General features: G+C 47.3%; 1 protein-coding gene across 1 annotated transcript in view; it reads right to left on the reverse strand.

The window, feature by feature from the left end:
• The window catches only part of GRID1 (glutamate ionotropic receptor delta type subunit 1), a 700,883-nt gene that overhangs the window by 265,920 nt on the left and 413,282 nt on the right, over window positions 1–21,681 (reverse strand). The window lies entirely within an intron of this gene.

Genomic DNA, 21,681 nt, shown 5'->3' on the forward strand with positions numbered 1-21,681 from the left:
GCATGTCCCATAAGAACTCTCCCAGTTAGCATGTGTCAAGTACTTGAACCTGGAGAGAGCTATCAGATTGTCGTCCTCTTTGTGTGTGTGTGTGTATTTTTGTGATCTAATTTTTATCACTCTTTTTATTTGCAAAACTATAGAAAAATAAAAATGTTCAAAATCATCCCATAACCCTGCCCCATTTTTTAAAATGTGCTAAAGTGGTGAAAGTGCCCCATTTGTCCCTCCACATTCATCCTCCAGAGGTTGTCTGAGGTGTCCCCTTCTAGAAGGTTGTGGTACATATCTAGGTACACATATCAGACAGATGTTTCTATTAAACTGGAATCATGAAATACATATCAGGTTACAACTGTCATTTTGTTTATTTTTACTTATCAGTATATCAAGAATATCTTTCCTCCTCAGTACACAGAGATCTGACTCATTCTTCTTAACCATGAGGCAGAGAGGGGTAAAGAGCCTGCCTGCACCAGCGACCCAGCCATATGTGGGAACTCGACCATTGCACTGTCGGTACGGAGGTTACTGTTAGAACTTCACCCACACAGAGAATGGATCAGTTTGCTAGCCAACACAACAAGCATGTGGAAAGAGAGCCTTTGGGAGTGCCCCAGCCAGCTCCAGCAGCCCAGTCCTTTACAGACAGCTCCCCCAGGACACTAAGGGTGGACAAAGGGGTCTTTCTGGGCCATCTTTGGTGGGGGGAGGATATGAATTCTCCTTCTCCAGCCCAGAAGTGAGAGGGTGCTGGCCCCTATGAAGACAGATGAGGAGGGGAGTCTGGACTGGGCTGGAAGGGGACTGCCTTCACCGGTTGTCATTTAACCACTCCAGTCTCTGTTCAGCTGTAAAAAATAGATAATGCTTGCATCCTCTTTTCTGCCAATAGCTTCAGTCCTCAATCCCAAGAAGCAGTAAACACAGAAAATGGAATGGCATCCATACCAGTCCCAAGCCTTTCCCACGAAGCAGAGACAGGAAGTGGTCATCCCCACCCTTTGCAGGTTCCACCCTTGTTCCTTGGCTCGCCCACATTCTTGGATCCTGGAAATCTTCTCTAGCCACACAAGTCCTCCTCCACATGAACCAGGCCCCCACAAAACCCTCTCTTTCTCAGAATAAGTGAGTTATGTTGAAGCATGCCTAGGCTGCTCCACCCCCTACCCCAGGAAGAAGGCTCCAAGTGTTCTCTCTCCTGTACCTGGAAGAAACAAGCTCCGGAGATGCCAAGCGCTTGTGGGGCCATGTCGCAAAGATGCTTTCTCCCACTCCATATACCAGCCCCTCTCCCCAGAAGCTGTGAGGACTTCCAGGCCAGCTGCCCTCTGAGGAGCCTCAGACCCTCGGAGGAGGTGAAGGGCGAGCATCTCCAGGTGCAGTCTCAGCCGCCCAGCCCAAAGCCTCGCAACACAGACTTTCAGGAATGTCTTCAGAAGCCTGGAGGCCTGGGGAGGAGGTGTGGGAGGGAGACGTGGACACAGGATGCTCTGAGAACACTCTACAGCACACTGCTGGGCTCTGGCTTGCCTCCATTCCCAACACCTCAGATTCCCTTAATGCTCACGTGGAGGACATCAGTGACACGCTCAACAAATCTGTACAGGAGACAGTGCTGGGAGGGTGTCATAATGTCTCAGAAAGCTAGAATACTGAACTCAATCTAAAGAGACGCAGCTTAACAAGCTCAAAGCCCTACTCTTGGTTTCCAGGAACAGAAGGGCAACTGGGGAGATGAGACTTGGAAGTAACACTGCTGAGTAAAGAATCCTGGAAAGGCAGGGGCTGGGCGTTGACTACTGGGCCACCCCACTGGACGGAGGACACTGCAGACTGGATTTGGTCATGGGGTGGGACAGGGAAAGTAAAGGCGTCTTTAGGCACATGAAGAACTGTCATGTGCGAGAGAGACTGGAATTGCTCTTTGCAGTCTCTCAGAGTTGATTTAGCACCAAGGTCTCCAGGAATCAGGGAGGGAGGTATCAACTCAATAGAAGACAGAACTTTCTGACTTTCCAAGGGGTTCAAGATGGAATGGGCTGCCTAGGGAGCAGTACGCTCTCATCAGGAGAACGTGCCCAAGTGGAAGGTGAACAGCATGTCCCTGAAAAGGACTTAAGCATCAGCAGGGAGGTTGACCATGGGTGAGGGGCAGGACTCTATCAGGCACGGACATTCTGAAGCAATGATTTGAAAGTCTGGCTGCATGCAGGAACCTCCTAGGGAGCTTTTAAAAAAGGCAGACCTTGGGGCCCCCCTCCTTGGGATCTTGATGCACTGAGAATGGCCACATGCTTGAGGTGCTGTGTTATTTCAGAGCTTCCACCCCGACTCTTGGCCTCTGCGACTGGGAGCCCTGCTCCAGAATGTTTAGTTCTGTGCATCTTCTGTGCAGGTGAAAGGTCCTCTGTTACCCACAGGAGCCCGCAGGGCCAAGGACATGACACAGCTGCCAGGACATCCCAGGGAACAGCTGGGACCCTGGCTCCTCTCAGGAGTTGTCCCACCTGGTCTCAGACTCACACACAAACGATATTGATGGAGAGAATTGATCAGAAAACCCCACAGGACAACTGGCCAACTTTCCTGTCCTACTTTCCTCACCAATTAAGCTCAGCTAATTTGTTAAGCCTCTTTTCCCCACACAGAGATAAATAGTGCTTGGCTGCAGCCTTTTCCAGAGGATGCAATTCACACAGAAGCTGAGCTAGATGGTAAGAAGGAGAAGCTACTGCAGATTTAGAAAGAACACCTCTCCCTGCCATAGTTACTGGAGAGATGCCAGCTCTGTGGGAAGAGCCCTAACCGCTCACAGCCCAGTGGGCAGTGTCCCTCCCAGCGCCTCTAATTCCCCGTCTGAGCGCCATCCTTCCCTCTTCCTCCCCAGCCACGTCTGTGGCAGGTGCAACCGAGTCCTCTCTTCCATGGCAGAGCCAGCGGGGCAAGGAAGGTGGGCAGGCAGAGCATATTCGAATCCCAGTTCTGGCACTGCTTAGCTGTGGGCTCCTGGGTGAGCTACTCCACCTTCCTGAGCGGCAGCTCCATGCCTCGAAGGCGTTTGAATGCCGACAGTGCTATGGATGCTCTGCCCACATTCCCCCTGCATTCCATGAGGGTTTGTGAGCACCCCGGCTCCCTGTGTGCCTTCACACCCAACGGCAGACACCCGTGCCTCAGGCTGCTGGAATCTCTGCGCAGCACTCACGGTGCCTGGGAATTTACACCCCTAACCGAGAACTGAGAGGGTCACATATACAAATCCCAGCTGCCCTGTTCCCGGATGGGGACTGCTCTAAATGTGAGCTCAGCTGGGTCCCGAATCTGTCCATGGGACCGTGCCCACACTGCCTCGCTTGCTAGCATGCCCACTCTGGCTTCCTTCATTTCCCTGTCCCACATTCCCACTCCCCTGCTGCCTTTTGTTGTTGTTTTTTTAATTCCCCTGGGAACACTTCTTAATAAATCACTGTCACACAAATCCCTGCCTCAGAGTCTGCTTCTGGGAACCCCACCTGAGACAAACACCTCCCACCCTGGGGTTATCATGGGAATTAAATGAGATTATGTGTGAGGCTCTCGGCCCAGAAGGGAGCTCACTATAGGTAAGCAGTGAACATGAAGGTCCTCCCCATTCCTTCCACTCGAGTCTCCAGCCTAGTCATCATTCAGTGGTCTCTTCAATGTGCAGATGTGCATAGTCTCATCCGCTCCTTCCTTCACTCAACAGACTGTGCCTGCCACACACCAGCTATTGTCCTAACTCTCCGGAGTGCAGGTGGGAGCCAGGAGCCTCATCCATGCCATCATAGAGCCAATAGTATCTAGACGACCGACAATAAACAACATGGCCACTGTGATGAGCGCGGTCTCCTCCAGGAGTCCACAGACCCCTCAAGGCAGCACAACGTGGGGCTTCCCTTCACCTTGGCGCCACTGTAGGCCACTGCTCTGTGGCACTACCAGCATCAGCAGAAAAGTATTGAGCTAACTAGGCAGATGAAGGGCAGCCCTGCCTTCTTCCATGGGTGGGGAAGGGAGTGGAGATGGCTTCTGCTCAGGCTGGGCTTCCAGCCACTCGCCTCTAGCAAGTAGGGAGGCAGCATTCCTGCAGTTGGGTTTCTCTGCTGGAGCTGGGTACCATGGCCGTGGGACAACCTTCAAAATAATACAGTGGCAGGTGATAGAGCCCTGTGCCTCTGTAGGAACTCCACCTAGACCCTGCGGGAGGTGGGAACCATGTGTTGGTGAACCCAAAGGGCCCCTGCACTGGCAGCCCTGGTTAAGTTCCTGCTGTGAGTCTTGCAAGGCTTTGCCAAACCATCAGTGACCGACTTCCTAGCTTTCATGGTCCAGCAGTAGATTGGCCAACATAGAGCTTTTAGAAGAAGAGCTAAGAAGGTGGAAACTTCCAAAGGCTCGTCCTGACTCCTGTTTGAGCCCCTTTCCAATCGCAGACTCAAGGAGCTTACTGTGGCACGTAGCCCATAGAAAGGGCTTGGATGGTGGACATAGATCACCAGTGGTGAGGCAGAGCTAGGTGTCTTCAGTTGTCCTGACACCCATACACCACCACATGTCATAGCTAGGCAGCTGTTAGGGAAGTGGAAGGCAGCTGTCCTTCCCAGACCTGGGGAAGGGAATATGTCCCCTTGCCCAGGAGCAGCAACCCCTGCCTGGACCTCAGGCCAATTACAGGTTTCCCACAGCTAATTGCATCAACAGAGCTGGAATATAAGTGACACAGGACACTAACAGGCCATCCTGCAGGCTCCCCTGGGGCCAGGGGATATTTGGATCCTGTCCTGGCTCCTCAGCCACCCTGATTCCACAGTTCCCATAGAGAAGTAGATGCAGAACAAAGCCCTGCTCCTGGCTCCCCAAAGCTCTAGACAGAAAGCAGCCCCTAGCGCTGACGGGAATGGTAGATGCAGGGTGGCTCGCCTGGACAGGGCGGGAGAGGCCCTTTGGCCATATGGAGGTGGAGATCAGCTCTAATATCCAAACGCCGAAAAGGAGGCCAAGAAGACTGGTTCTACGGGGCTGCAGGAAGGACCTCCAGCCTGGTCCCCTGCCTCTGTGTTCTCCACCTTTCACCCAGAACCAAGTCTGAGCTGTCTCCTTTGATCAAGCACCCCTCCAGACACTTCAATACTCTATCTCTCCCACTTCACAACACACACACCTCCCTTTACTCACACAGCCTACTGAGTCAGGCAGCGTTCTCCTCCCCATCCCACGGATGGGGAGCCGGGACCTAGATCTGGCCTCGTAGCTCACACAGGGCCCTCCACTAGTACTTGGCAGGAGCTGGATTTGAACCCGGTCTGTCTGTCTGCAGAGCTTGAGTTCTTTTCCCTCAGTCATGCTGTTTCTCAAAAGGCCTCAGCAGCTGTCAGGGCAAGCATGCGAGCCTTTGGGCCTGGGCCCGGCCCCTGGCAATGGGGACAAAATAATCTTTTTTCTCATAGCGGAGAAAACACCGTGACGGGCAACAGTGCCTTCCTTCTCCGGTTTAACTTGTTCTCATCAGCCTCAGACCATTATGCCTCTTGCATTTCTTAAGTATGAGTTCATTTCACTTTATCTTGGCCTAAAGGAATCATAAATGGAGTGGAAAAAAACCTCTACATGGAAGCCTTCCAGTAGGATCGCTGAGTGCAAATGCCACCAATTATTTATGTATGTGTTAATTGTTGGCCACTTCTCTAGGCACCCCCCAACACTGGGAGCCCGAGATAATGAAAACTTGTCGACAATTAGCATCTTTTTAAAATCCCAACTCGTAACATTTCAGAGCATTCCCTCCATGGAGCGCAGACCCTGGCCTTTTCCCAAGGATGGCTAGTGCGCTAACTTTAAAGACCCACTGCTGCCTTTGCAACATGCTACTGAGGAACAATTCTCTCTGTAAAACGTCACACCTCTGGAGTGTGAGGGAGTGCGGTTCGCCCCATCTGCAAAGAAGGGGAGAAGCTGGCTACAAGACTACGGATGATCCAGGAGCCCAGAAGCCCTTTTACAAGGAAATCAGCAAAGCAACCGCCATGATCAGGGCCCCAAGCTCAAAAGCGACAGCACAGAAGTATGAGGAAACCCATAAATGACAGCCATCATTTCTGGCCACTCTGGGCTTCCCAGAGGCCTGCCTCCTCAAGAAAAGGGCCTGAGAGTCTGGCCCAGCTGCTTCTTCTGTTTACCTTAGCGTTGTCTCCAGAACTTCTTAGGGCCTCGCTCTCACTGGAAAACTGCCTTAATGTTCTGCCCAGGTCGACGGCTCCTACTGCTGGCCCCGTCCTTACTCCTAGGTCCCACTGGGGAATTTTGAGCCATATGTGGGTTTCTCTTCCAATTTCTTGTCCCAGGCCCTTCCCAGGAAACAGCCCCTCCTGACCCGGCATGCATTATGTGTCCCCACCTCACCCACCACTCTGCGGAAGCTTCCTTGAAGCCCAGGAACAGGAACCACAGTCACCTGAGCACACGGACGGGCTGCTTAGCATGTGTGTGTCGTGGGCAGGGCGGTTGGCGGAGGATGGTGGAGACAAGGCCACACAAGACCATCTGGGGAAGAAAGCATGGCAGAGTTCAGCCTTAGCTTCCAAACACAGCTCCGGGGGACACTAAGACGGCCTTTGCCGAGGGAAATCTGAGCCTGCTGTTGGGAGTTTAGGGAAGATGCTGGCTAGAAAAGGCTGGAGGGAAGGGCTGCCAGTAGACTGGGCACAATTGCTGGCACTTTCTGAAACACCTCCTCTACTCAGATCCTGAGTGAAGCCCTCTACACACGACACCCCAATGAGTCCTCATAACGAGCTGCTGAAACAGGCTTCTGATCTGAGCAGACAGATGCAGAGACTTGCCCAAAGGCTCCCCACAAGTCAGTGTCACCGAGGCACTCGACCAGCCCCCCTCTAGTGTATCATGCCAACTTGAAGACAAACGCATTCCGGTCACTTCTGGGGATCTTTCACACAAATGCAAGAGCCAAGCTGAAAGGCAATGCAGATAGTGATGAGGCCTAGATAGTAAATCTGGGAAGTCACAGGGGCTTCTGCGAAGCCGGGTCCTAGATTCTGCAGTTTCCTGCCAGCACCACCCCACCCCCACCCCCACCCTTCCAAACCCCTGGATCAGGCAGGTCCTCTGGTTGTCTATGAGGAAGAGCCTCCAGTCCCTCACTATGGCCTAAGGCCTGATCTAGATACCATGCAGCCCCTTCCCCACATAGCACCTGGCAGACAACGACCTTTGGAAAGATGTCTTTGGAATCAACAAATGGGTGGATCCACACTCCTGCATATTTCCCTGATGCCGAGAATAACAAAGGCCAGGGACGTAAAAATGAAGCCCCAAATAGTCAGAAGGTGTACTGACATACAGGTACTCTTTCCTTTGCCTTCCCTTGGTACTGCCTTCACAGAAACCCATGCATACGGGACCTGTGTCCTTGTTTTGCCCAGCTTGGATATGCACTTGATTTTTGGTTAACACTGTTCTGTGCAAAGTACTGCCTGTATTTGAAAATAGCACACTTTTGCTACACGTCTGAGAGAAGGTGAAATGAAACAAAGTGAACTTGAAAGGTGGATAAATGCAAGACATGGTGACCTTTGGAAGCTGATGGAAACATGATCAAATTTTAGAGCTTTGCTATGGGGATATAATTGTGTCTTCATTTGTGCTGAGTGCCGGAACTCCTGATGCAAGCTCCCATATATTCTGCTTAACAACACAGTAAGTTCTGGACTAGTCTGGTCAATCAGTGGCATTTTAAAAGATATTACCGTAACACTGAAGAGAGGGTATTCATCTTTAGGTGGTTTTTTTTTTTATATATATATATATACTGGCTTTGATCTCAAACTATTATGTTGCTATGAAAAAAAAAAAGAAAGCATAATTGACTAAACACATGTAAAAATCTGATAGAACTGAACAATTTTTCGTCAATCATTAGACCTCCCTGGCCTCAGTCCTCACTGTTTACCAAGTTTGAGATAAACAGCTCTTTCAAGCCGCCTTCCCACTCTGCGCGGAGGGCAGGAGTGCCAGCCCGCAGCCTCCGGGGATGAAGATTCATTACAGATCATTTGTGGATCCTTCAGATGAAATAGAGACAGGTTCCAGGGCTGTGCTGGAAGTGCAATTTACTGTAATAAAAAGTGAGAATATGCTACATGTGGACAATTTATGAGGAAATGTTAATATCAGCAGAAAAATGAAATGAAGTCTGCTCACAGGCACGACCTGTTTAATAAGAGCAACTTGGAGAAGTAAAGCCAGGCACTGCCGATGAGTAGCAACTGATGGATACTCGGATTTTAGTAAATGGTCCATAATTTCCCTGCCATCTGGAGGGCACGGCCGCCAAATAAGGCCCTCCGCGTTCTACCTACTCTCACTGACACCCAGGCTTTGTCCTCCTGGGAGGCGATGGGAGCCGGCTTTTCTATCAGATCTGGTCTCATGCAGAAGAAAGGCGTTCCCGCCATTGCCTGCGTGGACACTACCACACAATTCCTTTTGAGGACCGAGATGTACAATAGAACAGATCACTTCTGAGCTTATTTACGCTCTGGTTTGGCGAGAAGAGTGGCCAGCCTCTGCAGCGGGCTGTGAACAATCTCATGACGCGGGTCCCCCAGAGGCCAAGGGACGCAGCTCTTGGGTGGCAGATGGCCGCGCTGAGCCATTTCTCATACAGCCAGCTGTTCTGCTCCAGCTTCAAGTGATTTTCAGACATAAGCAAAGCAAAGTCCAAAACTGATTAAAAATGTTTTCTTCTCCCTCCCATGAGTATTTACACGTTCATGCTGGAGCTTGAGACGGCGCTGCCTGCATCCAAAGACTGGCTCTAGGGACCCACGGCATCAGAGGCTGCAGAAGGAAGGGAAGGGGTGGGGACCATCTGGGGCGGGAAACTCCCTCCCAGGCCTGCTGGGTCACAAAGGGCCCCACAGGCCTGCCCCCCTGTGTGCTGTCAGCCCCAGAGACCAGACCCACAGCACACATCCACTGGGAGAACATCTACACTGCCTAGGCTGCTCAATTAAAGCATCACCGTTCAAGGTTAATACCGTGACCCCTTCAAATCCTGCCAGGCAAGTGGCTTCTGCACACGGATCTAATTTCTTTTCTCAACCTAAATTGTTTTTAAAAGATGGAAGCATTTGAATTCTTTTTAAGGCAATAAAGTTGAAAGTAGCAATTCTTTACCAAGCTGATAAGAGCTGCTGGGTGTAATTTGTATTCTTTTTTATGAGCCTGACTTTTTGGAGAATGGAATAGAAAGAAAAATGTCTTTTCAGTTCTGGAGACAAGAGCTACTTCTTCCTCAGGTGCTGGGGAGGAGTTCTCTGGCTTGGCAGTTGTCAGGAAACAAGTCCCTGATTTGTGACATGGGAAAGCCAGGGAGGTGCCCTGTATGGGAAAGGGGGCATAAAGCTCACCTCGACACTCTCGCCCCACTAGAAGTGATTCAGAGAGGCCATGGGCGGGACTGTGAGGTCCTGGGGAGTAAGGAGGAGAGGATAATGCAAATTCCATGAAAAGAGAAAGGGGAGGATCTATTATCTTTAGAATCCATAATATAAACTGTTTTACAAGCTTGGAGACAGCTTCTCTCCAAGTACAACGCCTCTGTGCTGTTGGGTCCCAGACCTGGGCATGGCCAAGAACCTCATTTTTGCCCAAAGTCCTCCGGGCCCAATAATCAAGTCATGTAACTCTGCATTCAGCTGCTCCAAGTTTACATTTGACACAGAAGCCAAACACACTTTGTCTGCAGGTGTGGCCGACCTGCCCCACCCTCCACTCTCATGACTAGCACAAAGCCCTACCCATGGAATGGCATCGAAGAGAAAACTGAGCACAGGGCTTCTAGGCTCAGTATCTGGAGCAGAAAAATCAGTGAGAAAACTCACCATAACCATGTCCTACACTTGCCTTAGAGCTGTAGGTCAGAAGCACCACAATGGTTTCATCTAATTTGATGATTTGGCGACAGACATGAAGGTAGGAGGCAATCCTACCTGACCCCCCAGGGCAACATTAAACCTTAAACTTCCCAAATAATCCCATCTACTTGTGCATGTGCACACACATATATACATACACACACACACACACACATACACAAACAATTCCACTTCAGACACCTTTGTAGGGGAACGTGGGGCCCAAATAAAAAGAAGCATCACTGAATCAACAAACACAAAATGCCCAGGATAGGCATTACTGCACCTCTCTCAAATTCCTACCTCAGATTCACACTGGTCTTTCTTGCTTTCATGACCAGATTTTCCAGATGGCCTCCCAGGTGCTTATTCCTAAACGTAAATTCTCTACCTATATTGGCACTATTTCTTGCAACAAATCCTGAAAGGTGACCATTTCTGATCCCCTTGAAAAGAACTACATCAGGAAGTAATGAAGTACTATATGGTGACTAACATAACATAGTAAAAAATAAATTAATTAATTTAAAAAAAAAAAAGGAAAGGAAAGGAAACTAGGAAATGACTGAATAGCCAGCTCTTTGGGTTCATCATCTCTGCCTAGACTGGAGAATCCAGAAGTACAGCCCAAATAATGAGAGCATGAGACAGTTTGTCTGGAGTAGCTACGTGTCCCACCTGACCCTGAGAACGGGAAGACTCATGATGATCTCAGGCCTTCCCCTGAGGTCATTCAGTATAGACTTGATGTTTCTTGACTCTGCTCCCTAGGACCAGGTTGACTACAGCCCAGGGGGAAGGCCAAGTGCCAACAAGTGCTGGTCTGGGCTCAGGGAAAGAACTACTGGCACAAGGCAAGAGGCCTCAGGCTAGAAAGGAACCTGGCCCCACAGGCTTCCTGAGAAATTTGCCTGATCTAGAGAAACAGCAAGGCAGGAAGGAGGCCCAGAGGAGAAAAAAAGGCTTCATGGACTCAGCCACTTTGGGGAATCACAGAATTAAAAAGTCAAAGAAGCAGGTGTCAACCTTGAGAAAATCCACGAGCAGCCGTGAGAGAGACAACAGCAGGATCCACCCACCCACTGAACAACCGTGGACCTGGGTTCCTACTAGATGCCAGGTACTATGAGCAATCTGAATAGGGAAGTAAGGAAGTCTTGGGCCCTGTCTTGGAGTGAATCCAGCCTACTTAGAGAGACAGTCCCACACAGAGAGAATATTGTACAGGATAAAAGGAGAACGTGCAGTGATCGGGGAATATTCAGTGAATGAGGAGCCAGGTACCAACTCCCTCCTGGAGAGTGGAAGTCCCCATGTTGGGGGTGGGCAGTGGTGGGGCAGCCGAGCATTCCAGTCTGAGGAGAGAGCATGTGTAAGCCTGGAGGTAAGAAAGGGCATTAGGTTAGGGAGTGGTGACTGAATCACATCTTCACATCTTGTGAATAAAGATTGGTTCCTAAAATCAATTATAATCAAAATTAGCCACAAAGACTTCTTAGCTCATGGATAAAGTGTAGTACAGAAAATATAATTTGTGTAAAGAATCCCGGATCCGTTCCTCTGACCTTTATTAATCAATGTTTCTCTATGGCTGCAATTAGAGCTTCATTTTCTTCCCTGAGTGTATTGACGAAACCTTCACCCACTTGCCTAGCCCCTGAAAGCTATGCTCCCAGTCCTGTCCTGTCAGATCATTGTTCTATCCAGTCAGACCAGAAAGCTTTGGAACCTCTTCCCGCCTTGCAGGTTAATGTGGGAATGGTATGGTCAGACCCGCATTCTAGAGAGGTCAGGATGGCCATGCGGAGAAGCCCTTGAGACCATGCACACATTCTTTCCAGCACATTCTCCACTGTGTCAAGCTTTACTGTGCCCATTGCCTATTGACAAGGCCAATGTGGCATTGCCTGGCCTATGCGCCTATCTGCGGAGTTAAATCTGCACATGAAGCATCCCTGCTATTGGTCATTCTGTGGCTCAAAATCAAAGGTGGGAAGATAGATAGCATGAGGAATGAGCTATGATCTGAAATACTGCCAGGTCCCAAACAGCAGGGCCTACGCAGGGGAGCTGGGCTTTTATCTTGTACATCGGGAGCCCCCAGATTATATACTATGGAATAGAAGAGGCTGAGGAGTTGCTAAGAGTTCTCCTATTTAAGAAAAAAAAAAATCTTTGCTCAGAAAGTTTGAGGTATACTGCACCCTGAAGAATCACAAAGGACACTAACAGAAATGTTATTGGAATGTGATGGGCTACGTTGTGGCCCCTCCAGATTCGTATGTTGAAGTCCCAATCCCCAGGACCTCAGAATGTAACTGTCTTTGGAGATAAGGTATGTGGTGATTAAGTTAAAATGAGGCCATTAGGGTGGGCCTAATCCAATCTGACTGGTGTCCTTACAAGAAGAGTAAGCGACACCAGGGATACATGCTCATAGAGAAAAGGCCATGTGAGGACACAATGGGATGACAGCCATGTACAAAGCAGGAAGAGAGGCCTCAGAAGAAACCAATCCTGGCGACACCTTGATCTTGGAAGTCTGGCCCCCAGAACTGTGAGATAATACATTTCTGTGGTTTAAGCCCCCCAGTCCATGGTACTTTGTTACAGTAGTCCTAGCAAACTAATACAGGGGATGCTAAAAGTTCTCCTGAAAACAAACAAACTAACTAACTGTGGTCAGAAAGTTTGAGATACAAGGCATTTATACCCTCACCTTGAAGAACCACAAAGCACACTAACAGAAAAGTCCTCCCATCACAGAAAATCATTGAATTTGGCTGAACCCTGTGTTTATCAAACCTAACTCCCCAGAATATTAAGTTTCTTTGTTCAAGGAACACACAGATATTTTATGGGACACTCAGGTGGCAACAGAACAGGGTGGAGCAAATGGTAGTCCAGGCCTCGGGGGGTTGGGAGAGGACATTAAGATGGGAAGGATCTGGACCATCTGGATTCCAGATGGGCCAGACAGGCCTCATGGAGGAGAAGGTCACAAGCTGAGAGGTGCAGGGAATCAGCTAGGAAGCAGTTCCAGTGGTCCAGAAAAATGCCGGTGAGGGCCAGAACAGAGAGAGGTCACCAGGCTGGAGAGGACCGGATGGAGTGTGAAATGTTTAGAAGGAAAACGTTGACAGGATATGGTCATCCATTGGAAACTGAGTTAAGTGTGAAGGACAAAAAGAAATCTGATGTGACAACTAGAAGCAATCACATAAAAGCAGAAGGTGGATCAGGCTCAGTGAGGAAGATGAATTCAGGTATAATCTCCTTGACAGCAAGAAGTCAGAGAGGCAAGTCCTAAAAGTTTGGGAGAGATGAGTGATCATGGCAGTGGACAGAGAGAAGGCAAGGGCTTACCTCAGGCAAAAGGTGAAGGTGCACAGGACACAGTATCAAGTTAGCCTAGACACCCCCCAACCTCTAGTGTAAGAACCAGCAGTGGCTGGCTTGATCTACAGACCCATTCAGGTGGCTCCAGTGGTAGGACCAGTGACCTGTGGAGGCTGGAAGCCATGGCAGGAGGACAAGAACTTCTTCACCTTCACCTTTGGACCACTATTGCTTCTACTGGTGCAGGCCAAGCCCCCACCTTCTTGGAGACTACACAGCACACACCCAGCTGTACCACTTTCAACCCCCAAGAATGTATTTTTTGAAATTATGAGTTACACACACACACAAACACACACTCCTCTACCTTCCCTCTATACCCTGTATTGATCCAGAGGGTTCTAAACCTAAATGGAAGACTTCACATTATCCTTGTAAGCTTCATGCTGCTAGAATCAGTCAGCCACTCTATCCAAACTGTTCAGACCACTTTGGAACCTCTTCCTGCCTCACAACATCATCCTCTTCACCTTGGATTTATTAAAGGAGGGAATTTTATCAGGCTAGCCTCATGGTGATCAGGCAAGGGAGAACTACATGAGGGAGACCTGGGTCCTAGTGCTTGCTTTTCCTGTACGTCATTCAACTTCTCTGGGCTTCATTTTCTTCATCTGAAAAGTCTGAGAGAGAGTCAAGAGTGATAGTTGGTTCTCAGTACATTCTAAGATTCTATGGGCAGGTTCCCAATGGTTTTGGGAACTCAGTGGTTTGGGAGAAGAGAAAAGGGTTGTCCCATATGGGAGTCAGAGACAGTTGTAGGGTGTTGGCCACCCAATATCAGAACACCTTGATTTGTGGAGACACCCATTGTATGTGTCTTGGCCAGAGGTAAGGGGCTGCAAAGGGAGGAGAAGGTCCCTCTCCCCAGCCTACACAGGCCAGCACAGGACCTAAGCTTAGCACAGTGGATTCCCCTGAGTCATGAGAAAGTGACCCAAAGATCTAATTGAAAAACTAATCCCAGCAATGAGGGTAGTATTGTGAATCCAATGATGGTGCCTTATCCAGACTTAGAAGTGACCTCGACCATGTCCCCGCCATCTGGCCTCCCATAGGTCTCCAGCCCTGACTCCCCATCCTTCTGCCCACCTTTGTGAGCTACCCAATACCACTTGAATATGTTCCTTTCATTTCCTATTAACTCTGTTATAAAACTTTTTACAAGCAATAGGGAAAATAATATTTAAAATCTGAATATCAAATGCTAGTAAGACCAATGTGCTAAACAAGAACATAATCAATTTTTTAAGGGAAAAGAAATGGAGTAATTTCAAAGCACACTGAGACAATCATAAACCATAGTTTATAAACCTATAATTGTATATACAAAATCATACTTTAAAATCAAGTGGTATTAAAAGTCCTCTGTTGACAGATAGCAATTCCTGGTCCTACCCCTGTTCCCAGTCCTGCCCTCCAGAGACAAACACTTGTAACTCTTTTAGCTATTTCTTTGAGATTTACTTCCATATTTTTCAATCTTATGTTCACATGCTATACTTGGTTGCTCAGTTTTAGACATTAGCATTATCCATTATCCTCCTGATATGGTAATGAGGACTTAACTTCTTACACAAACCTTCATCCTTTCATTTCCTGTCTCAATATTCCCCATCTACTTGTATCATGATTTTTAAGTAAAAAGTGTGACTCCATTCAGACGATGAAATACTATTCCTTACTAAGCCAAGTAGTGAACTATGATTGTTATTTCCTTGCTTATATAACTTCTGCTTCTCTTGGGTCAACAATTGCCTTGATTTGTATTTATTTATACAAGTGCTATATTATATGCGCCAAATGCTCAACCGCATAAAATAGTCTTTCAGTTTCCTTACACCTCAGAGATGGCCAGTCAGAGCCCTGTCTCCCCTGCTCCCACGTGGAATCTTGGTCTCGGTTTGAATGACCAGGAGCCGTCCTGACACCTTCCTTTCTGCTCTGCAGCTTGGAATCTCTGTACCTCTTATTGCTTACTTCTTTTTTTGGGGGGGGGGCTTTTATTTTATTTTTCTGAAGCTCATCCTAGAGTATCTTCCTAAGAAAAGGTACATGAGGTATAAATCTTTTAGTCTTTGACTGTATGGAATTTTTTTTTAATTTTGCTGCCATAGGGGCACCTGGGCAGCTCAGTGGGTCAAGCCTTCAGCTCAGGTCATGATCTCAGGGTCCTGGGATTGAGCTCTGTGTTGGGCTCCTTGCTCAGCAAGGAGTCTGCTTCTCCCTTTCCCTCTGCCCCTCCCCCCACTCATGCTCGCTCTCTCTCTCTCTCTCTCTCTCTCTCAAATAAATAAATAAAATCTTTAAAACAAATGTTGTTGCCATATTGATTGATTGTTTCACTTAGTACCCTTAGATTACGGTAATCCGAATTCTTCCACAGAAAGAATTTTCTGCAGTATCTTCTAGCATCCAGTGTTACTCTTAAGAATCCTAATGTCATTCTGATTCCTCTCATTCCTGTTCCTTTAATGTCACCTGCTTTTCATCCTCCTCCTCCTGTTCTTCCGTCTCCTCCTGCCTCCCCCTCACTCCCTAGTCCTCCAAAACTTGTCATTATAGTGCTTTGATATGGGGGTTCTTTTAATTTATTTTGGCTAAGAGCTAAATGGTTAGTAGGGCTGTTTAGTCTGGAGACACAGGTCCTTTAGCTCTGACACATTCTGGTTTGTTTCTTTGATATTTGCTCTTTTTCCATTGTTTTCTGTTCTCTCTCCAGAATTTCTCTCAGAAGAGCTTCCTGGATGAAGCCACTCATTTTTGTCAACTTTTCTCCATCATTTTATACTACTTTACCCTCGGTTTTACTTTCCTCAATTTTGTCTAATACTTCAGTTGGATTTTTACAATTGCAGTTGTCACATTTTTTAAAATTTTCAGCTGCTATTTTGTGTTCTCTGTTCTTTTTCATAGTGTCCTGTTCATGTCTTAAGGATGTAATTTATTTTTAATCTTTTTAAGATTATCCGTGATAAGGTGTTTGATGTTCTGCTCCCTAAACTAAGTTTGCCCTGGATTCCTTTTTTATGTTTGTTTTGTATTTTTTCATTCCTATAAGTTCCTCAAATGCATAATGATCTTGAGTTGTCCTTTTATATTTTTCTTTGTTTTTTTTTTTTTGTTTTGCTTTTTTTTTTTAAGAGAGGGAGGGGGAGTTGCAGAGGGAGATGGAGAGATTGAATCCCACGCAGGCTCCACACCCAGTGAGGAGCCCAACCTGGGGCTGAATCTCACAACCCTGAGATCATGACCTGAGCCAAAATTCAGAATCAGCCGCTTAACCAACTGAACAACCCAGGCATTGGAAATGTCCTTGATGGGCATGGGTGTGGTTTGTGGATGGATGGATTAGTGGGCTTCCTTGCCTTTGCATTGCAAGACCCACCTCTCTCCTCTACAATCTCGCTCCGGGAGGTCTTTTCTTCAGAGTTGTTCAGTTTCTCCAGAAAAGATTCTTTTAATATTCTACCTGAATGGTATACTCCAGGTGCTGGCATTCTGGGAGCAGGGCAGGCAAAAGAAGTAGATATCCCACTACCCGTCATGCAAATCTCTGTTGAATTTCCCCTGGTTTCTGCTATGAGCCTCATCCCCACTTTCTGGGGTCTCTGGGTGCCAAGGCTTTCAGAGCTGGGAGAACGGGCTCATTTCCCTACATCTCTATCATCAAGCACTGAAGTTGTAATATCCTTACTCTGTTGAACCACCTACTTTCTACTTTTCTAAAAACTAGCCCCAAACTCTCACCCACTGTTGTCTCTTCTCATGTACTCTTTGATCTTGTTGGTTTATAACATTTAACTTTACTGTCATTTAGAATCATTTAGAGGAAAGAGGGGAAGAACATGGGCAGCCAATCTAATTGTCTCATCAATCAGAAACCCATAAATCAGAAGTTGATCAGAAGTCAGTAAATTCCCTTTGTGCTCAAGCTAGCTAGAGTAGGTGCTTATGGGCAACTGAGAACATTGACTGATAAAAAAGGCTGGAGGAGGACACAGTAGGGACGAGTGTGCCCTCTGCCAGGGCTGAGGGAGAAGGGCAAGTCCTAGGCAAAACTAAAAAGAAAGGGAATATTGTTTTCCTGCACCAACCCTGAAAAGCTAGCAGAGAACCCAAACTCCAAAACTTCTCATAAGAATGCATTTTCATGCAGAAGAATGAAACTCGACCATTCTCTAACACCATTCACAAAGATAAACTCAAAGTGGATGAAAGACCTCAATGTGAGACAGGAATCCATCCAAATCCTAGAGGAGAACATAGGCAGTAACCTCTTTGACATCGCCCACAGCAACTTCTTTCAAGATACATCTCCAAAAGCTAGTGAAACAAAAGCAAAAATGAACTTTTGGGACTTCATCAAGATAAAAAGCTTCTGCACAGCAAAGGAAACAGTCAACAAAACAAAGAGGCAACCCACAGAATGGGAGAAGATATTTGCAAATGACACTACAGATAAAGGGCTGGTATCCAAAATCTATAAAGAACTTCTCAAACTCAACACCCCAAAAACAAATAATCAAGTCAAAAAGTGGGCAGAAGAGATGAACAGACACTTCTCTGAAGAAGACATACAGATGGCTAACAGACACATGAAAAAATGTTCATCATCATTAGCCATCAGGGAAATCCAAATCAAAACCACACTGAGATACCACCTTACACTAGTTAGAATGGCAAAATGGACAGGGAAAGAAACAACAAATGTTGGAGAGGTTGTGGAGAAAGGGGACCCCTCTTACACTGTTGGTGGGAATGCAAGTTGGTACAGCCACTTTGGAAAACAGTGTGGAGGTTCCTCAAAAATTTAAAAATAGAGCTACCCTATGACCCAGCAATTGCACTGCTGGGTATTTACCCCAAAGACACAGATGTAGTGAAAAGAAGGGCCATATGTACCCCAATGTTCATAGCAGCAATGTCCACAATAGCCAAACTGTGGAAAGAGCCGAGATGCCCTTCAACGGATGAATGGATAAAGAAGATGTGGTCCATATATACAATGGAATATTACTCAGCCATCAGAAAGGATGAATACCCAACTTTTACATCAACATGGATGGGACTGGAGGAGATTCTGCTAAGTGAAATAAGTCAAGCAGAGAAAGTCAATTATCATATGGTTTCACTTATTTGTGGAACATAAGGAATAACATGGAGGACATTAGGAGAAGGAAGGGAAAAATGAGAGTGGGGGGAATTAGAGGGAGAGATGAACCATGAGAGACTATGGACCTGAGAAACAAACAGGGTTTTAGAGGGGAGGGGGGAGGGGGGATTGGTTAGCCCGGTGATGGATATTAAGGAGGGCACATATTGCATGGAGCACTGGGTGTTATACAAAAAGAATGGATCGTGGATCACTACATCAAAAACTAATGATGTGCTGTATGGTGACTAACATAATAAAATTAAAAAAAAAAAAAGAATGCATTTTCATAAGCTTTGGGGTGGTGAGGCTGCCTGCCCAGACTTTGGGGTGATAGAGGGACAGCTGCTTTCTCTACTCTGATCTACAGGCCCTGGAGGCTGTTTGGGACAGTGTGTTCTTTGGGAGAACATGCAGCTGAACAGGTATGATTTCACAGAGAATTCCTGATCAAACTCATAGCCCATTTTAGGCTTAGGCTCTGTTTATCACTCCTAGAGGGGAAGGATGTCAGATTCTTATCTGACAACTTCATTCCATAGCCCATTTAAATAAGCAGGCTACCCAAGGTAAGGTGAGGGAAAGATGATCAGTAACCTCAGGATTGACATTATATCAATGGATGTGCATGAGGTCTGGGGATTTATAATAGCCTGTTCAAAGAAATAGTTCAAACATACTGGTTCACTTTGATCAACACATCCCTCTAGAAGGAGGACTGATTTAAAAATCTACAGATACAGGTATCTGGGCTCCTTCAACATAAATCCAGGCTGAGGGTTTCCTAGGCATCCTGTCCTTGGTGAGGGTGAGCCTGAGGGCAACAAGGGAAGCCAAACACGTCTCTTTCCCCAGTCAGACCAGGTTCTGTTAGGAGGTGAGAGATGAGAGACAGATAAAGCGTGTTGTTTGTAGACAAGTGAGCCATCTGGAGAGCCTTTGACAGGGAAGCAAGAGCAGGCTAGAGGAGTAGGAAAGGCTTCGTGGATGGTCTTGGGCTAGAAGGGTGAAGAGACTTAGAGAGACTTGTAGGAAGAAGAAGGTCATTAAAATCCTGGGTACGAAGAGTAAGGATGAGCCCAATAGTGAAGGCCAGAGAACAAAACATCCCCCTGCTCTCAAATATGACAAGTATAGAGACAAATTGCTCTGAATCCCAAGTGCCTACAGTACCCCCCCAAATAGTGGCTGGAAATGCCCCTAGTGGCAGGGATGGGAAACACCAAAAAACCGACAGTAGGGATAGCTACTCACCTAGAGCATATTCAACCAAGATGGCAGGTCAGAGCTAGAGTCTGGGCCATTCCTCTGAGAGTCTAGATTCTCACAAATAGCCCCCAGGACCGGGACTTTTCAAAAGTGTGTGTATGTGTCCCTCCAGAGCTAAGATTTCTCTGCAAAACCTAAACTTATGGCTTCTTCTTTGATTCTAGTACACAATATACTATATTTACATTAACAAAATCATGTTTTTCTCAACAAAACCACTTCACTTATCTTCTGTACAAGTATGATAAAAAGTATTTAATTTCTTTCCTAATCCTTCTTAGTAAAATACCTGTGTGTCTTTCAGAACAGAAAATGGAGTTAGTATGAACAGGGCAGTGAAAAGCTTCTCCTGGTCTGGATGCACACTGGCAGATGGGAAGCCAGGAAGGCCAGCTGGGGTCGCTAGCCAGGCCTGGGTCCAAGTGCCAGGCAGTATACCTACTGCAGGAAGGCCTTGTGGGAGGGGGCATGCAGGAAGGTCCTATGCCTCTAGGCTCAGGTTGGTGGGCACTGACCTCTCCCCACAACTGAGCCCTTAAGGACCTCGGTTGGGATAAATCCATCTGGGAACTTTAAGACATCCTGAGCTTTCCTGGCTATTTTGATAAAGATGAATTCTAAAGTGAGTTCATGTCATGAAGAAAAATGCGGGGTGTAGACTTCAGAGAAGTGAGTTTCATAAGGTCCAAAACAGCAGGTTCTTACATGGAACATGCACTAACCACATGCCAGGTCCCAGCCAAGTGCTATACATAGATGACCTCACGGAATCCTTACAACAGCCATGCCATCAGGGGGCACTGTCAACCTTATCATTAAAGATGAGACAGTAGAGTCTGCAGATGTTATGTTACTCGTCCTAGTTCACACAGGAAATAAGAGCCTGAGCCAGGAGAAGATCCCAAGTCTGCTCGTAGCCAAAGATTTCTCAAGTGCCTCCTGAGGGAAACTGAGGCAGGGTGCAATGCCACCTGAAGAAGGCTAAAATGCCTCAGAGATGGAGTTCCAACCTGGGAATCAAAAAATCCTTCCACAAGCAGTGTAGCTGGACAGAGAGCTCTGAGAAGGACACATGGGGTTGTCCAACCTCTAAATAGAGGCAGCCTGGAAAGCCAAAGGGCACAGGTAGGTTGTCAGCCTGGTTCCCCAGGCACAGGAGATGCTCTTGAGTGACCAACAAGTAGCCTGTGCACCAGGCCCAGCGTGGACCCCAGCTCAGCCCATCTGTCCACGACCCCATTAGAAGAGCTGGGACATCAAAAACACCAGCCATCATAGCCAATTACACACGTAGCAATATCTATGTACCAGGCACTGTACTAAGTGCATTCCATATATCAATTCCCTTAATTCCCTCAGCAATCCTATGAGGTTCAGTACTGTTATTAGCCCCATATTACAGATGAACAAACTGAGGCACAAGTAATTCTTTACAAGGTAGCAGAGCTAAACAGTGGTAGAGGCCCTGATTTGAACCCAGCAATCTGGTGCCAAAGCCCAGATTCTAACCACTCTCTGTACTCCCTCTCCTTATACCAAGAACTACTCTGAGTTTTGGCATATCTAATTGATATCCATGAAGGCCGACAATATCCAAAGCCACTGTGTGAGCGGCGAATACACACAGAACTGTGGCCATGCCTACCTTTCAGGATCTCACTGCCTTTAGCGCAGACACATAAGCAGGTATTATGAGGGAAGAGCTCTCTGGAGGGGAGGAGTGCACAGGGCATTAGGGGAGCACATAGCAGGGCATCTAACTTGACCTCAAGGAGTCAGGGAAGGTTTCTTGGAGCGGACGATGCTGGAGTTACATCTTAAAAAATGAAGTAGAAGCTAGCCTGCAAGACAACCTAAGAAACACATTTTAATTCTTCTAAAGCTTTTAAGCTCTACCTTGTG

The sequence above is a fragment of the Mirounga leonina genome, unplaced genomic scaffold, assembly GCF_011800145.1.
Source record: "Mirounga leonina isolate KUSES-001 unplaced genomic scaffold, KU_Mleo_1.0 Mir_114, whole genome shotgun sequence".
NCBI classification, from domain to species: Eukaryota; Metazoa; Chordata; class Mammalia; order Carnivora; family Phocidae; genus Mirounga; species Mirounga leonina.